General features: G+C 42.9%; 1 long non-coding RNA gene across 1 annotated transcript; it reads right to left on the bottom strand.

The window, feature by feature from the left end:
* Positions 1-13,592: 13,592 nt before the first annotated feature.
* On the bottom strand, positions 13,593-14,972 carry LOC132387332 (uncharacterized). The gene is made up of 2 exons (XR_009509861.1): positions 14,644-14,972; positions 13,593-13,906 (listed from the first exon to the last, which is right to left on the bottom strand). It is a non-coding gene; the product is annotated as an uncharacterized LOC132387332 (long non-coding RNA).
* Between the last annotated feature and the right edge of the window lie 1,476 nt (positions 14,973-16,448).

The following is a 16,448-nucleotide window of genomic DNA, read 5'->3' on the forward strand; positions in this document are numbered from 1 at the left end:
AGACTCCACAGACTCCCACCACCAGCTATCCCCCCCTACCCAGTTCTTCACTCCCCAGACAGGGGAAACATCCTGTTTTAATCCTGCCTGCTGAGCCCTGAAAGAATTTTGTGTTTCCCTGAGATCTCCTCTCATTCTTCTAAACAGGGAACAGAGAACAAAGAACAGTACAGCACATGAACAGGCCGTTCATTCAATGTTCACATTCATGTGTGAGTGTGAAGTCTGAAATGGGGGAATCAGGATCGGAAACAGGTTTATTATCACCGTCATGTGTTCTGAAATTTGTTAAAATAGCAGCAGCAATTCATAATATCGAAGAAAAAAACAAAATAATAATAATAACAACAGTAATAATAAATGCTTTTCAGTATATGTACTGTATATTGAATAGATTGTGTGTGTGTGTGTGTGTGTGTGTGTGTGTGTGTGTGTGTGTGTGTGTGTGTGTGTGTGTGTGTGTGTGTGTGTGTGTGTGTGTGTGTGTGTGTGTGTGTGTGTGTGTGTTTGTAAGAAAGTGAAGTAGTGTCCAAGAGTTCAATGTCCATTTAGGAAGAGGGGAAGAATCTGTTCCTGAATCGCTGACTCTGTGTCTTCAGTCTTTTGTACTTTCTACCTGATGGTAACAGTGAGGCTCGGGCAATTCCTGGGTGATGGAGGTTATAGTGGATCTGCCTTTCTGAGACACCACTCCTAGAAGATGCCCTGGGTTCTGTTTAGGCTAGCACCGAAGATGAAGCAGACTGTTAAAGTTTTCTGCTGCTTCTTCGGTCCTGTGCAGTAGCACCAACCCCACCAGCACCTCCATAACATCAGACAGTGATGCAGCCTCTCAGAATGCTCTCTACGGTACAACTATGGAAGTTTTTGACTGTATGTGTTGATATTCCAAATCCCTTCAATCTCCTAATTATGTGTATACGATGTCTTGCCTTCTTTATAACCGCATCGGTATGTTGGGAGCAGGTTAGGTCCTCATTGATTTTGACACCCAGGGACTTGAAACTGTTCACTCTCTCCAATTCCGATCCCTCTACGAGGATTGGTATGTGATCAGTTGTCTTAACCTTTCTGAACTCCGCAATCATCTCCTTCATCTCACTGATGTTCAGTGGCAGTTTGTTGTTGCGACACTAGTTGGCACAACTCGCTCCTATACGCCCTCTCATCGCCATCTGAGAATGAGATAAGGATCCCTTATTTTCCACAACTCCATGGCCAGCAGCCTCTAATTAGAATAGTGAAGAATTTGTAGGGACCCTTGAGCAACACAGGTCCTGATGAAGGGTTTCAGCCTGAACCGTCGACTGTTAACTCTTTTCTGTAGATGTTTCGTGGCCTGCTGAGTTCCTCCGGCAATATGTGTTTGTTGTTCCGCATTAATTATACTCAATTTGTTGCCGTCCGCAGCTGCCTGTGGCAGACTCACTATCCTGTGGCTAAAGGAATTCCTCCTCATTTCTATTCACAATGGTCAGCCCTCCAGTCATCCATCAGAGGAAACATCCTCCTGACATCAACTCGATCCTGATAGGCTTCAGGGAGATCAGGCCGAGACCCTTCATCGGGACCTGTGTTACTTGGATTCCAGCATCTTCGGATTTTCTTCTGTTCTATATATAAAGCGGAGGAAGTTCGTAGGTTCTTGATAGTCAGGGGAGGAGGCATGAGAATGGCACTGAGAGGGATAACTGATCAACCATCCTGATATTGTCCCTGCGAGACAATTCTGCCAGCGTATTTCAACCATCCTGCACCACAAAACAACATTTTGTTTGGCCATCCAATTCCCTGCTGCATCTGCATGTTAATTCTGCTGTATCTGCAGTTATTTCTATACAAGAACACCCAAGTCCCTCTGAACATTTCACCCGTACCTCATGTGATATGTGCTCTTAATTTCTACTTCCCTTCCCGGAACCGATGATCTCACAGAGCCACCAAAGGCTCTTCATATGTCACGTCATTCAGTCCTGGAATCATTTTCACGAATTGTCTTTGAACCTTCTCCTGTTTCTGCAGATCCTTTCGGAGATGACAGGATCGAAAAGTTTCACAACGCTTGACGTGCAGCCTCAGCGGTGTTTTATAAAGACTCAACATTCTTGCTTTTATATTCTAGTCTTCCTGAAATTAATGGAAGCATCGCGTTTGCCTTCGGCACGACTGACTCAACCTGCAACAAAGCTTTAGAGAATCCTGCACCTGGACTTCCAAGTCCCTCAACACCTCAGTTGTTGTTGGACATTTGGTCATCCACTTCCCGACAATGTACTTCATCCGTCAATTCTTTGTCCATTCTCCTCTTCGGTCTCCGTCCTTCTGCGGCTTTCTGCCTCCTCCAACTTACCTGGCCCTCCTTCTATCTTTCTAATGTCTACCTACTTGAACGCAAAGCCATCAGTGACTTCAGCCACATTATTGCCATATACTGTAAAAAGAAACGATCGCAACACGTAACACGAACGGATACCAACAGTCACTGGCATCAGCCAGAAATGCTCCATGTGTTCCTGCTCATTGATTCCTGCATATCAGCCACTGTTTCACCCATGCTATTGTACTTCATGTAACAACATGCGCTCAAAACTTGTTAAGTGTCAAAAGTGTTTTTCCCCATTCAATCGAGAGTATAATACTTGATTAGAGATATTCGCTCTGCATGTCTGTGACTTGCATGGAGATATGGGTGGTTGCACTTCTGTCCTGACAGAAACGTTCAATGTTTTCTCTTTTCCGTAGAGACTGTCTGGCCTGCTGAGTTCCTCCAGCATTGTGTGTATGTGTTGGTTGGATTTCCAGCTGCTGAAGATGTTCTCGTGCCCTGTGTCTGGGTGCAATGCTCTGTCTGTGGATGATACAAAGATTGGTGGCATTATGGATTGTTTAGAAGGGATACTGCAGGATATATTTCCCTTGCGGATGTGGAGACAGAATCACCAGATGAGTTTATTGAGAACAAGTCTGTGTCATTGCATCTTTGAAAACCAAATGATAAGAGACAAAACACCGCTAATGATCCGACTTCAAACAATTTGACGCACAGAGAAACATTCGGGTCCAACTCTGTATTCTACTGAAATTGACTCCCATGCTGATGGAGTGACTGAGAAAGCACATGCCATGACGGGCTCTGGAGCAGGGAAAGCTGTGGAAAACTCTTGATACCAGTTTATGAGGCCCTGAGAGTCATCGATTGGGGAGCGAACAGCTGTCATTCTCAGAGAGCTAAAGGGAATCATATCACAGGCCATGAGCTTGAGGTCAGACGGGTAACTTCAAAGGACATTTGTTGGACACTAATATAGTCCCGGGGAAAATGAAAGTCGCCACTGCGGCTACTCTATTGCTTTTATGTCTCTCCATGCACGATTGGAGCATTGCAAAACAGACCTGCACTAACCCTCTCCACGAAATATGTTTCGAAACAGGATTGAATGAATGTCATTCTAATTCTCTTTGAAGAGCTAAGTATAAACGACAATGACACAATAAGTAGTTACACTGCGTGTTTGTTCATTGGATTGTGTCTGATCAGACGAATAGGAGTACTAAGTGATTTAAGCGCGGTTCCGACTGATATATAAGAACTCTTTGAATCAGAGCATGCGGGCATTTGGACATTTTGTACAACCGATCGCTGCTTCACGTAGAAAATGGGATACCCCGCAATTTTCAACATCGTCAGAATTTACTACCCGGTGGTTGCTGCACTCGAAATTCCGGGTAATGTTATGTGTTTGTGTTATTCACAGGGTATCGTAGACTAAATGAATCTTGATTCATTGTTGCATTTGCGGTCCAGTGAATTGGACGGTGAAAAGAAACATTCACTCTAATTTATATTCTAATTGTAATTGGCCTTAATTAATATGTTTAATCTTACACTGATATATTATTTAGGTGTTTGATACAGTTTCGTACTATCGCGGACACAACTGTATGTCAGAAATGTTTAAGTGTGCTTACAAAACGCGCAGACCGAGACTACCGCACCAAAATGCCGGCAAAACTCAATCGAACAAGCAGTATTTATGTGGAGAAAGAAATGTTCGAGGAGAATCTTCAGCAGGACTTCATCAGATCAGTTTGCAAAGATATCACTTCGCGTAACATCCTAATGGCGACAGTACTGACTTACCAGATCCGGTCAACGCTGAGCCCGCCCTGTGCCGTAATATCTTCCTCTGACGTCCGGCTTTCCCGGCACGATTCCTCTCATAAAATCCTCAAATTTCACTGTAGTGACGAGGAGACTTGATGCACCTCAGTTATTAAATCTCAAAGTATTATCAGCTGTTCCCGCATCTCCCAGTGTTAAATTATTTCTTCTTCCCCTGTCATCATAAGCTGAGAGAATTGGAAAAAAAAAACGTCTTTTTATGTTCCAGGTGGTTTAGGTTTAAATTCCAAATTAATACAAAACCTCTGCAGTTTTATTCAGTGAAATAATTAAATGGTAGAGCGGTCCCGCGCCCTTTACTATTTGTTCTGAAATAACATTAAATGTGGCCAACCCTCCGAGGTCCCTCGATCCTGAATGTTTCAGTGGAGTTACCTTGGTATCTGCCATTGATGTTCAATCAGCGAACGTGACTCTTTCCCATGGGTCCTCCCCGATAGCGGAGACAACGCAGCCATGCAGATGAAATATGTTTTCTCAGAGTAGTCTGTCGGACAATTATTTATTAGTTTCAGTAAAGAAGGATAGGATTCTCCTCAAACCAGCGGCTGCGGCCATTACTCCATTACCTTGCCTTTCCAGCGCGACTGTCTGCTGAAGTGAGGAGTATCATGTGTGTCCGGTTGTATTAACCTCCCGTTCAGTGGTTTCCCCCTTTCTCATTTTCTTTTTAACGATCCCAACAATTATTATTGAATGTGCGGAATTTAATGTTCGGGCATTGCTTTCAAATTCATTTTGATTTTTATGACCATGCGCATTATCCCCGATTAATTCACTGATCACAACTGTCTCGGCAAAGCTCTGTTTAGCTCACCCGTGGTGCCCATTCGCAAGTTTGGCATATCTCTTTTCGTGGGATCCAGTATTCAGGACACATCGCTGGTACGTCCCTTGTTCTGACAGAGAGCGTAGCGTGTCAATCTGGATTTAAAATGCATTCATGATCTTTATTCGATGTAATTATGAAATAATTTCATTTTAAACTGAAGCCAAATGATCGCTTTTAAAGAATTGTAATTACGTAATATCGTCTGTAATTAAAATCAATCTGTCCGCCATCCGTTCCGCTCTCCGCAAGACGCTTTCCTATTAGGGACAGCTCTTGATAACCTCGCCTTCCCTGACTGGGATACGGCCCGTTACTGACTACATAACAGAGCCGCCTGAAAGTCAACAAATTCATTTTGATTTTTATGAGCATGTTTTGATGGGCCAAATGGCCTAATTCTGCTTCGGTCTCTCATGGTCTTATGGTCCAAGAGCAGCCTCTCATTCAATGAGAGCAAGAGCAATGAACTGGTTCTGGACTTTGGAAGAGGAAACAGGAACCCCTGAGGCAATCCTCATCGGGGCTCAAAGGTGGAGACGTTCAGCAACTTTAAATTCCACAGTGTTAAGATTTCAGAGGATCTGTCCCGAGCCCGGGACACAAGTGCAATTACAAGAAAGCAGGAACTGTCTGTCCTCAGTAGTAAGGCCCAGCACATCATAGTGGATATGGCCCAGTACATCAGGGGTAAAACTCTCCTCACAACCGAGCACATGTCTGCAGAGTGCTGTCGCAGGAAATCAGCATCCACCATCAAGGACCCACACCACCCAGGCCATGCTCTCTTCTCAATGCTGCCTTCAGGAAGAAGGTGCATGAGCCTCAGGAGCCTCAACCCCAGGTTCAGGAACAGTGATTACACTCAACCAACAGGCCCTTTCTTTTTACAATATTTTTACTCAGAGAAAAAAAAGTTACAGAGTGCAGTACATAGATACATTTCAACATAACTTGTGTACATTCAAATATTGTAATAAAATCGATCAAAATGTTATAGCATAACACATAAAGGTACAGCACTCTGTAATCAAAAATTTAAAGACAGGTCAAAAAATCATAAAAGGAATGTTTTATATATATATAAAAATGTCAACCCCCTACCAACTACCAAAGAAAAAAGCTGATGGATGTCAATGGATAATTAGAAAAAAAACATATTCACTTAAGAAGATAAGTTAAAAATATTCATAAAAGTCTGTGCACTGTTAAACTTTATAAATTGGAAAAGTAATTTAGGAAAGGTCCCAAAATATCAGAAAAAGATTGTTTCGAATTTAAGACTGAGCAGCGGATCTTTTCTAAATTTAAATGCGACATAATATCATGTAGCCTTTGAAGATGTGTAGGAGGGGTTGACTCCTTCCATTTAAGCAAGATTGCTCTTCTTGCTAAAAGAGAGGTGGAAGCTAAAACCTGTAGGTTAGGAGTATTTAAAGTTATATCTTCATTTGCAATAATACCAAACAAGGCAGTAAGGGGATTTGGGTCACATTGGACCCTAAAAAGTAGAGAGAAGGTATGAAATACTTCCCGGCAAAACTTTTCAATTGTAGGCCAAAACCAAAACATATGTATTTAAGAGGCATCAGCAGAGCTGCATTTATTACAAAGTGGAGAAACATTCGGGTAAAAACAGGAGAGCTTCTGTTTAGAAATGTAAGCTCTATGAACCACTTTAAATTGTAGAAGAGAAGGACGAGCACAGAGAGATGATTTATTAACCCTTTTAAGAATTTTATTCCATCTATCATCAGAAATCTGACAATTTAGGTCATCCTCCCAAGCTTTTTTATTTTATCTAAAAAGTATTGTCTAGAATCAAAAAAACAAGTTATAGATACCGGTAATAGAACCATTAAATTTTTATCAGGACCTATAGGAAAAGTAGCTAATTGGAAACGTAGAAAATCTCTAATTTGAAGGTATCTGTAAAAATGTGATTTTGGGAGACCAAATTTATTTGACAATTGGTCAAATGATGCAAGAGATCCTGAGATAAACAAGTCCCAAAAACGCTTAATACCTAGTTCATCCTAATCCTTAAAGACTTTGTCCGTCAGGAAAGGGATAAAAAAAATAATTAAGGAGAATGGGAGATGATAATGAAAAATTCGCCAAACCAAACATTTTCTAAACTGAGACCAGATCCTTAAACTTTGCTATTCGCACAACCAATGAACATAATCAACAGCTCTTTATCTCATGTTCTAGAAGTTTATTTCTGGTTATTTTTTAGTTTTATTTCTTTTGTATTTGAATTTTGTTGTCTTTTGCCCATGGTTGTTTGTTTGTCCTGTTGGGGGCGATCTTTCATTCATCTTATAATGTTTCTTGAGTTTACTGAATTTACAATATAATCAAATCCCAGGATTATACATGGTGACATGTCTATACTTTGATAATAAATTTACTTGGCTCATTTTAAATTATACATTTAAATTTGTAAATAACTCTGAAACACAAGAGCGGGGTTGGGAGCTCAGTCGGCTGGGTAAATTATTTTGTTCTGATCTGAATGGTCGGCCCAGCACTGCGACCCGTCTTTCGAGGCACTCCAGTTACTGGAAATATTCATGAATTGAACTGGAAAGCCTCAAATACTCTGTCTCTCTGCTCAAGCTGCGAACACACATACACACACACACACACACACACACACACACACACACACAAACACACATTTAAAAACGTCGACAATCACACCAGTGCCCAAAAATACCAGGGTGACCTACCTCAACGACTATCGCCCAGTGACGCTCACTACTGTGAAGAAGTGCTTTGAGGGGTTGGTCATGATCAATCAACTCCAGTCTGTGTGCAGGGACCCACTGCAATTTGCCAATTGCCATAATCTGTCAACAATTCTCACTGGCTCACACTCGGCCTTAGATCACCTGGACAATAGCAATACACAAGTCAGGCTGCTGATTACAGCTCAGCGTTCAACACAATCAGACCCTCAATTGTAATCAACAAGCTCCAAAACCTGGGCCTCTGTACCTCCTTCTGCAACTGGATCCTCACCAGGAGACCCCAGTCTGTGTGGATCAGAAATAACATCTCCTCCTTGCTGACAATCAACACCGGCACACCTCACCGATGCCTGCTCAGCCCACTGCTCCACTCTCTCTAAACCACGTCTGTGTGTCTGGGCTCATCTATAAACTTGCCGATGACACAACTATAGTTGGTGGAATTTCAGACGGTGACGAGGAGGAGTACAGGAGTGAGATAGATCAGCAAGTTGAGTGGTGTCACAGCAACAACCTTGCACTCAGCATCATGAAGACAAAGGAATTGATTGTGGATTCAGGAAGGGGAAGTCGAGGGAACACACACCAGCCCGCATAGTGGGATCAGAAGTGAAAAGTGTGAGCAGTTTCCATTTCCTGCCTGTCAACATCTTTGAGGAACTATCCTGGGCCCAACATATTGATGCGGTTACAATGAAGGCACAACAAGGCAGAACATATTCACAATCCCAAAACAGAGAATGCTGCAGAAAGTTGTAAACTCAGCCAGCTCCTTCATGGGCACGGGACTCCACAGCATCCAGGACACATTCAAAAGATGATGCCACAAAAAGGTGGCATCCGTCATTAAAGTCCCTCATCGCCCACGACATGACCTCTTCTCATTGCTACCATCAAGGAGGATGTACAGGACCCTGGAGACACACTCACTGGTTCAGGAACAGCTTCTTCCCCACTGTCAGATTTCTGAATGGACAAAGAACCCATGAACACTTCCTCAGTATATTCGGTATATATCCTCAGTATATTTGCACTACATTTTAAATATAATTTTACACATTCTAATTGTAACCTGTAGTTGTTATTACTAAATATTGCATTGTACTGCAGACACAAAAGAACAAATTTCAGCACAGATGCAGTAAACCTGATTCTGATACACAAACACACACAGCTGGGCTCAGACAAACAACACTCCCACATTCCTCCCTTTGTGACACCCTGCTTGCTCCGTGGCCTCCGGTATAAAGCTCAAACTGTTGCAACACCTGCCCTTTAAATTCAGGGCTGAGGCTGTGTTGTGTCTGTTCTCTGTTTCATTTCGATATTAAATGAAGAGCATTGAATGGGAAGGAAGGTTTGAATAGAAGAATAAAGATCTCCTCTGAAGGTATATGGGGTCCTGGTGAGAGCGTACATGGAACACTGTGTACAGGTCTGGTCTCCCTCCCGGAGTCAGCCTGTGGGATGAAGGGAATGAAGAGATTTCCCAGATTGATTTAGGAGGTGAGGTAGTGTCCTCGGAGAGATTATACTGACCGGGCCTGTCTCAAAATTAGAGAAATAAAAGGCCGTCTGACTGAGAGAGAAACAGTCTCACAAGGTATTGACAGGGTAGAGACAGGAATGATGTTTCCTTTGGCTGTGGTGAAGAATGGGGGTCAGAGAATTATTATTATTATTTTTTTTTTTTTAATTTTTATTGAACACAAACAAAAACAGAAACACTCAACATATGCTAACAAAGCCAGGGAATCACACAAAAGCAGCAACAAATATATAACTATTAACTTTAAATATACAAATAAACAAGGAAATCTGCTCTAAATACTGTTGGACAGAAGGGACTGTATCTCAGAGGAGTCACAAAACAGGAACATTCACAGAGATAACACAAAGCGTTGACAGATTTGTACAGTTTTTACAGCTTTCTGGTTATGGAAAGTTTTCAGAGTATAATCGGATAGATTGCAGTCTGACGTAAAAATATAAATGAAGGTTTCTTATTGCTTTATTTGCATTTATGGATATAAAATTTGCTGTAAATTAACAAAAGATTTATGATAAAGATATGATCCCTGTGAGATTTGATATTACTAGTAAACCCAAATAAGACATTTTGAAATCAAAAAGTAAAATCCACATTAATATATTTATCCATAAATTGACAAACATCAACCCAAAATGTTGAACATATTCACAATCCCAAAACAGATGTAATAAATCCTCTGGATATAAACCACAAAAAGAGCAGTTAGTTTCAATATCAGAATTAACCCTTGTCAAATAAACACTGTTTGGATAATATCTATGTCTAATTTTAAATAAGCCCCAAGTACTCCCCCACCTCAGATTCCCCAAGCGTCTATTCTAAAAACTAACAGAGTACATATAAGTCGCCACAGAAAACTCCTACAAACATACAGAGCAAAGCTACAGAACGGTAACTATATCTGGATCACTGAAACATCAACCAGAGTGCAGAAGACAACAAACTTCGCCAATGCAAATAAACAATGAGAACATGAAATAACCGCAGCGGCTGCCGATAGATGTCCGGTGCTCTCAGCGCTCCCTGTTCAATCTGACAGGACAAGAAACAGTGAGGCGCAAAGGTAAACTCGTGTTTCAGAAAATGAGAAGTAGGGATCCCTAATGTGATCTGTCTCAGTCAAACCACCTCATATTTCACTCATTTTGAGACAGTCCCAGTACGATGATTTTTTGTGGGAGCAACTCTATGAACAAGTGAGTGCAGTTATCCTGTGTTGTTCCACAGCCTGATGGTTGAGGGGTAGTAACTGTTCCTGACCCTGGTGGGGCGAGTCCTGAGGCTCTCGTACCTTCCACCTGAATACAGCAGTGAGATAACAGACTGCCTGTGTGGTGAGCCTGATCAGAGCCGCCTGTATCACCGTCCCCTCTGGCCTGTCCTATCCGGGACCAAAGGGATTGTGGAGTGTAAATCTGTTACTATGTCGAGTATCACTCTGATCCGTCCCCTCTGGCCTGCCCTATCCGGGACCAAAGGGATTGTGGAGAGTAAATGTGGTACTCTGTCGAGTATCACTGTGATCCGTCCCCTCTGGCCTGACCTATCCGGGACCAAAGGATTGTGGAGAGTAAATGTGGTACTCTGTCAAGTATCACTGTCATCCAGGCTCTCTTCTGGCCCCTTATTATTCTTGTCTGTGATTGCAGTGCGACAATCATAGGTCCAATGTCCCCTCTTTCTACAAACCCCATCTCTGTCCTTAGCCAAGTGTCCTCTTCATCTGCACGGTCCGCACGATCCTGCCACCCGTTCTGGGTTCTTCGTCGGGATCCGAACTCCATCTCTTCACTACCGGTTATCTGTGCACACTCTCGCTTTTCCCCAGCTCCTTTAAAGAGTCAATTGCGCTCCATATTTATATGAATTTATGTCACCTGGGGCCAGGTCTGACACAGCAAATTGAGATTAGTTTTCTTAATGGAGTGGGCAGGCTTGGGCCTGAGACAGTTTAGAAAAGTCTGCACTGCCAGCTGGGGACACTGATCTGTCCAGGGGTTTGCCGGCATTTGACTCTCACGTATCCTTAAAACGAGCTATAAAGTACGCAAGGGATTCTCCTATTTTCTGTAGTTATAGGGCAAATTCACCAAAATCTGCTTGCAGTCGGTCTGTCATTCAAATTGGTTCCCTTACCTCAGTGACCCACCGTGCCATGCCTTGTATTACATCAGCCTCGGGCACCTTCGGGCGTCTGCCTGGGAAAGGGGAACCCACTCCCTGTCCCTGTCCGAGAGGTTCCATATATAACCCTGAGGAGTGGCACAAGACCCCGGGCAGGGTCTGGAAAGGGGAACCCACTCCCTGTCCCTGTCCGAGAGGTTCCATATATAACCCTGAGGAGTGGCACAAGTCCCCGAGCAGAGTCTGGAAAGGGGAACCCACTCCTTGTCTCTGCCCAAGAGGTTCCATAGATAACCCTGAGGAGTGGCACAAGTCCCCGGGAAGGGTCTGGAAAGGGGAACCCACTCCCTGTCCCTGTCCGAGAGGTTCCATGTATAACCCTGAGGAGTGGCACAAGACCCCGGGCAGGGTCTGGAAAGGGGAACCCACTCCCTGTCCCTGCCCGAGAGTTTCCATATATAACCCAGAGGAGTGGCACAAGACCCCGGGCAGTGTCTGGAATGGGGAACCCACTCCCTGTCCCTGTCCGAGAGGTTCCATATATAACCCCGAGGCAGGCAAGTCCCCGGGCAGGGTCTGGAAAGGGGAACCTACTCCCTTTTTCAATGAATTCAGGTAAAGCCCCAGGTCCAGATGGTTATACTGCTGAATTTTTAAAATCCTTTTCTTCTATACTCGTTCCTAGGCTTTGTAAAATTTTTAAACATGCGTTAACTGTAGGTAAATGACCACAATCTTTTTATGCTGCCTCCATTTCTCCAATTCGTAAAAAAGATAAATACCCCACTAAATGTGCATTCTATCGACCAACGGATTCTAAGATTTTTACCAACATTTTGCCCACTAGATTAGAAAATGTATTACCTCAAATTATCTCTGAACGATTTATTAAAAACTGTTATTCATCTTTTAACATTAGAAAATTAATTAATATAATATATACTTTATCTAAAATACCAGAATGTCATTTCCTTAGATGCTGAAAAAGCGTTTGATAGAGTTGAATGGATACGTTGCAGAATTTTAATTTTAGCTTTAAATTTATATCATGGATTAAATTAATGTATTTTAAACCTTTGGCTTCAGTTCTTACCAATAATCAAAGATCTCCTTTTTTTCAGTTGTCCCGTGGCACGAGGCAAGGCTGCCCTTTAAATCCTCTATTATTTGACATTGCTTTGGAACCTTCAGCCGTTGCCATTCGTGAATCACCTAATATTTTTGGTATTACCCGTGGGTAAGGGACTTATAAGTTATTATTATATGCTGATGATTTGTTACTATACATGTCTGACCCCGAGAGATCTATTCCTGCTATTTCATCCTTGCTTGCTCAGTTTAGTAGCTTTTCTGGCTACAAACTGAATTTTAATAAGAGTGAATTATTTCCATTAAATATGCAAGTTCCAATTTATAAACCATTTAAAGTTGTCACAGATCATTTTACTTATTTGGGTATTAAAATTACTAAGAAACATAAGGGTTTATTTAAAGTTAATTTTTTACCTTTAATTGAACAAATCAAGCAACTTGTTACCAGGTGGTCCCCATTATCTCTGTCATTGGTTGATCGAATTAATACTACCAAGATGATAGTATGACCCAAATTTGTATATTTATTCCAAGCATTACCAATTTTTATTCCTAAATCTTTTTTTGATATTATTCACTCCAAAGTATCCTCTTATGTGTGGCAGAATAAAAATCCTAGATTAAGTAAAAAATATTTACAGAAGCCTAAGAAGGAAGGTGGTTTTGCTTTGCTAAACCTGAGATTTTACAATTGGGCAGTTAATATTCAATATTTAATATTTTGCACACAAGAATCGGTCATAGTACCTTGCCCACAATGGGTAAATTTGGAGTGGAAATCTGTACAAGACTTCTCATTGTTTTCTATTTTAGGATCTTCGCTTCCTTTTGCTTTATCTAAACCGAATAAACAAATAACTAATCCTGTGTTATGGAAAACAAAAGGTGTAACATGTTTTTGTGATCTATTTTTAGATAACAGTTGTATGTCCTTTGAACAGCTATCCAGCCTAAAACTAATTTTTTTTAGATACTTGCAAGTTAGGAATTTCATGAATGTTAGTATTTTCCGAAATTATGTCCAATGGACATTACAGAAAAAATTCAGGCTCTGAATCCTTGCCAGAAGGGTTTAGTAGCCATCATTTATAATACAATCATAAAAATACAGCCAGGACTATGAGAAAAAATTAAGAAGGAATGGGAAAAAGAACTTCATTTTCTTATACCCACAGGGCAGTGGGAGAACATTTTACAATTAATCAATTTTTCTTCTATTTGTGCTAAACATGCCTAATACAATTTCAGGTTGTTCATAGGGCTCACATGTCCAAGTATAAACTCGCTCTATTTTATTCTTATGTTAATCCAGCCTGTCACAGATGTCATTCTGAAGTCGCTTCATTGACCCACATGTTCTGGTCTTGCCCCTGTTTGCAAAATTATTGGAAAGATATTTTTGGTATTATTTCAACAGTTCTGAATATCAAATTGCAACCACATCCTATTACTGCAATTTTCAGTTTACCAATGGTGGATAATAGTCGTTTATCCACCCCCCCCCCCCCCCAGCCTGGCGGATAATTGAATTGTTTCATTAATGGCTAGAAGATTTATCCTATTGAATTGGAAAGAAATTAATCCTCCAACTATATTTCAGTGGTTTTCTCAAACTATTTCTTTTTTGAGTTCAGAAAAAATTACAAGTGTTGTCTTTGACCCTTCAGTTAAATATGAAGAAACTTGGAGACCATTTATTCAACATTTTCATATAAACTAAACTGACTTTTCCTAAACCTTACTTTTATTGTCCTTAATTATTTGGATGGAGGTGCGGAATTGTTGAGGCTAGTGTGTATAATTGATATAATGCAATGGCCCAAGTCGGTTAGGATTTTTTTCATTTTTTGTGGGGGGGAGGGTTTTTTATTTTCTCCACTTTTTGTAACCACTATGAGTTTGGGAGGTTATTATCATTTATTTGTATTTATACCTTAACCTATTAATTATGTACTCTCAAGCTCTTTGTATTCATGTTTCACTTATGTTTGTTTAAAATCTAGAAAAAGATTTAAAAAGGACTATTCTGAGGAAAGGGTGGAATGGCCGCAACGGGCCGAGTGGCCAGACAAGTTCCTGTTGGTTATTTCCTAAAGCACGAGTTTACCTTTGCGCCTTGTTCTCCCTTGGTTTTCAGCCGTTCGGATTGCACAGGGGAGCGGTGAGAGCTCCGGAGATCCACCGGCAGCCGCTGCGGGGCAGCTCCCGTCTCCCAGCAGGACGGGACGGGTCTGGGAGACAACTCCAGACAACAGGCCCCGATCCTCGACGGGGAGAGGCCGTGCGCCCGCCGTGCAGCTGAAACATCTCACGGAATCTCCGCCGGTCTCTTCAGCTCTGCCTTCGAAAGGATTCACGACCCGCCGGTGGTGCAGCCGAAACCCGAGGCGCAGCTCCCGGTCTCCGGCCTCACTCGGTCCCGTTCCAAACAGCGTCCCGCCCACTGACACCCCTCAGCCAATGGCAGCATCCCTCTCCCAGCGGTGATCGCTGATTGGCTGTGTGTGTGAGAACGGGCTGCTACTGGGAGCTGGAGATGCCAGTCACAGTTTGTTCACAGAATTAAAGGAAAATCCACTAAACTCAAATTGCAAAATAAATTGTATTACCAGAGTCCAGATAAGTCACCACATACAACCCCGAGAAGCATCTTCCTGCGGACATACTTAGAAAAAGTATAGAATAGTAAACATAACAGAAGCAGGCAGTGAAAGATCAGCCAGAGAGCTGAAGGTTACAAACTGTGCAAATGCAAATACAGAAACAGGATAAATAACAAGAGCATGAAATAACCGCAGCGGCTGCCGATGGATCTCCGGAGCTCTCACCGCTCCCCTGTGCGATCCGACGGGCGGAAGGCCAAGGGAGAACAAGGCGTAAAGGGAAACTCATGATATAGAAAATAAGAAACAAGAGAAGGCGTTGCCATTCGGCCCGTTGCACTGTTCTGCCCCTCACTCAGAACATGGCTGAACTTTGGCCTCAGCGCCACTTTCCTGCAACGTTTCCAACATCGCCGAGCCCCTAAATATGTTCGTTTAATTTAGAAAACTTGTGGAGAAAACTCCAAATATTCACCACACTGTGTTGGGGGAATTTCTCCTCATCTCAGTCCTGCTGAAGTAACCTCGGATTTTGAGTCTGTGATCCCTGGTTCTACTGCACAGCCAGGAGAAACATCATTCCTGCCCCTACCCTGTAAATACCCTGTGAGACTGTGTCTGTCTCAGTCAGGAAGCTTCTCCATGTGAACCTTGTGTTAATGAAATTGTTGACAGTTCTTTCAGACCAGCAGCTTTGACCACAAGAACACCAGACAGTGGTCAGCACGGAATGTCCTGCAGTTACTGCAGGAGAAGGACTGGATGGACACAGTGGAGTGGTTCCCTGAGCAGACAGTCCAGACCATCTGGCAGAATGCCACATCACCAGATCTCACCAACAGGCAGCAAGACCTCAGCTGTCTGGCGGCGATTCGGGCCCCTCCCAGTCTGATCCTTGCTGCATGCCCGGAGATCACTCCCACAGCGCGCTGCCCCGAGATTACTGCAGTGGAGACGAGCGGGCCCCTCCCAGTCTGATCCTTGCTGCATGCCCGGAGATCACTCCCTCAGCGCGCTGCCCCGAGATTACTGCAGTGGAGACGAGAGGGCCCCTCCCAGTCTGATCCTTGCTGCATGCCCGGAGATCACTCCCTCAGCGCGCTGCCCCGAGATTACTGCAGTGGAGACGAGAGGGCCCCTCCCAGTCTGATCCTTGCTGCATGCCCGGAAATCACTCCCACAGCGCGCTGCCCCGAGATTATGCCGTGGAGACGAGAGGGCCCCTCCCAGTCTGATCCATGCTGCATCCCGGAGATCACTCCCACAGCGCGCTGCCCCGAGATTACTGCCGTGGAGACGAGAGGGCCCC

Source organism: Hypanus sabinus, unplaced genomic scaffold (assembly GCF_030144855.1).
Source record: "Hypanus sabinus isolate sHypSab1 unplaced genomic scaffold, sHypSab1.hap1 scaffold_1747, whole genome shotgun sequence".
In the NCBI taxonomy this organism is placed as follows: Eukaryota; Metazoa; Chordata; class Chondrichthyes; order Myliobatiformes; family Dasyatidae; genus Hypanus; species Hypanus sabinus.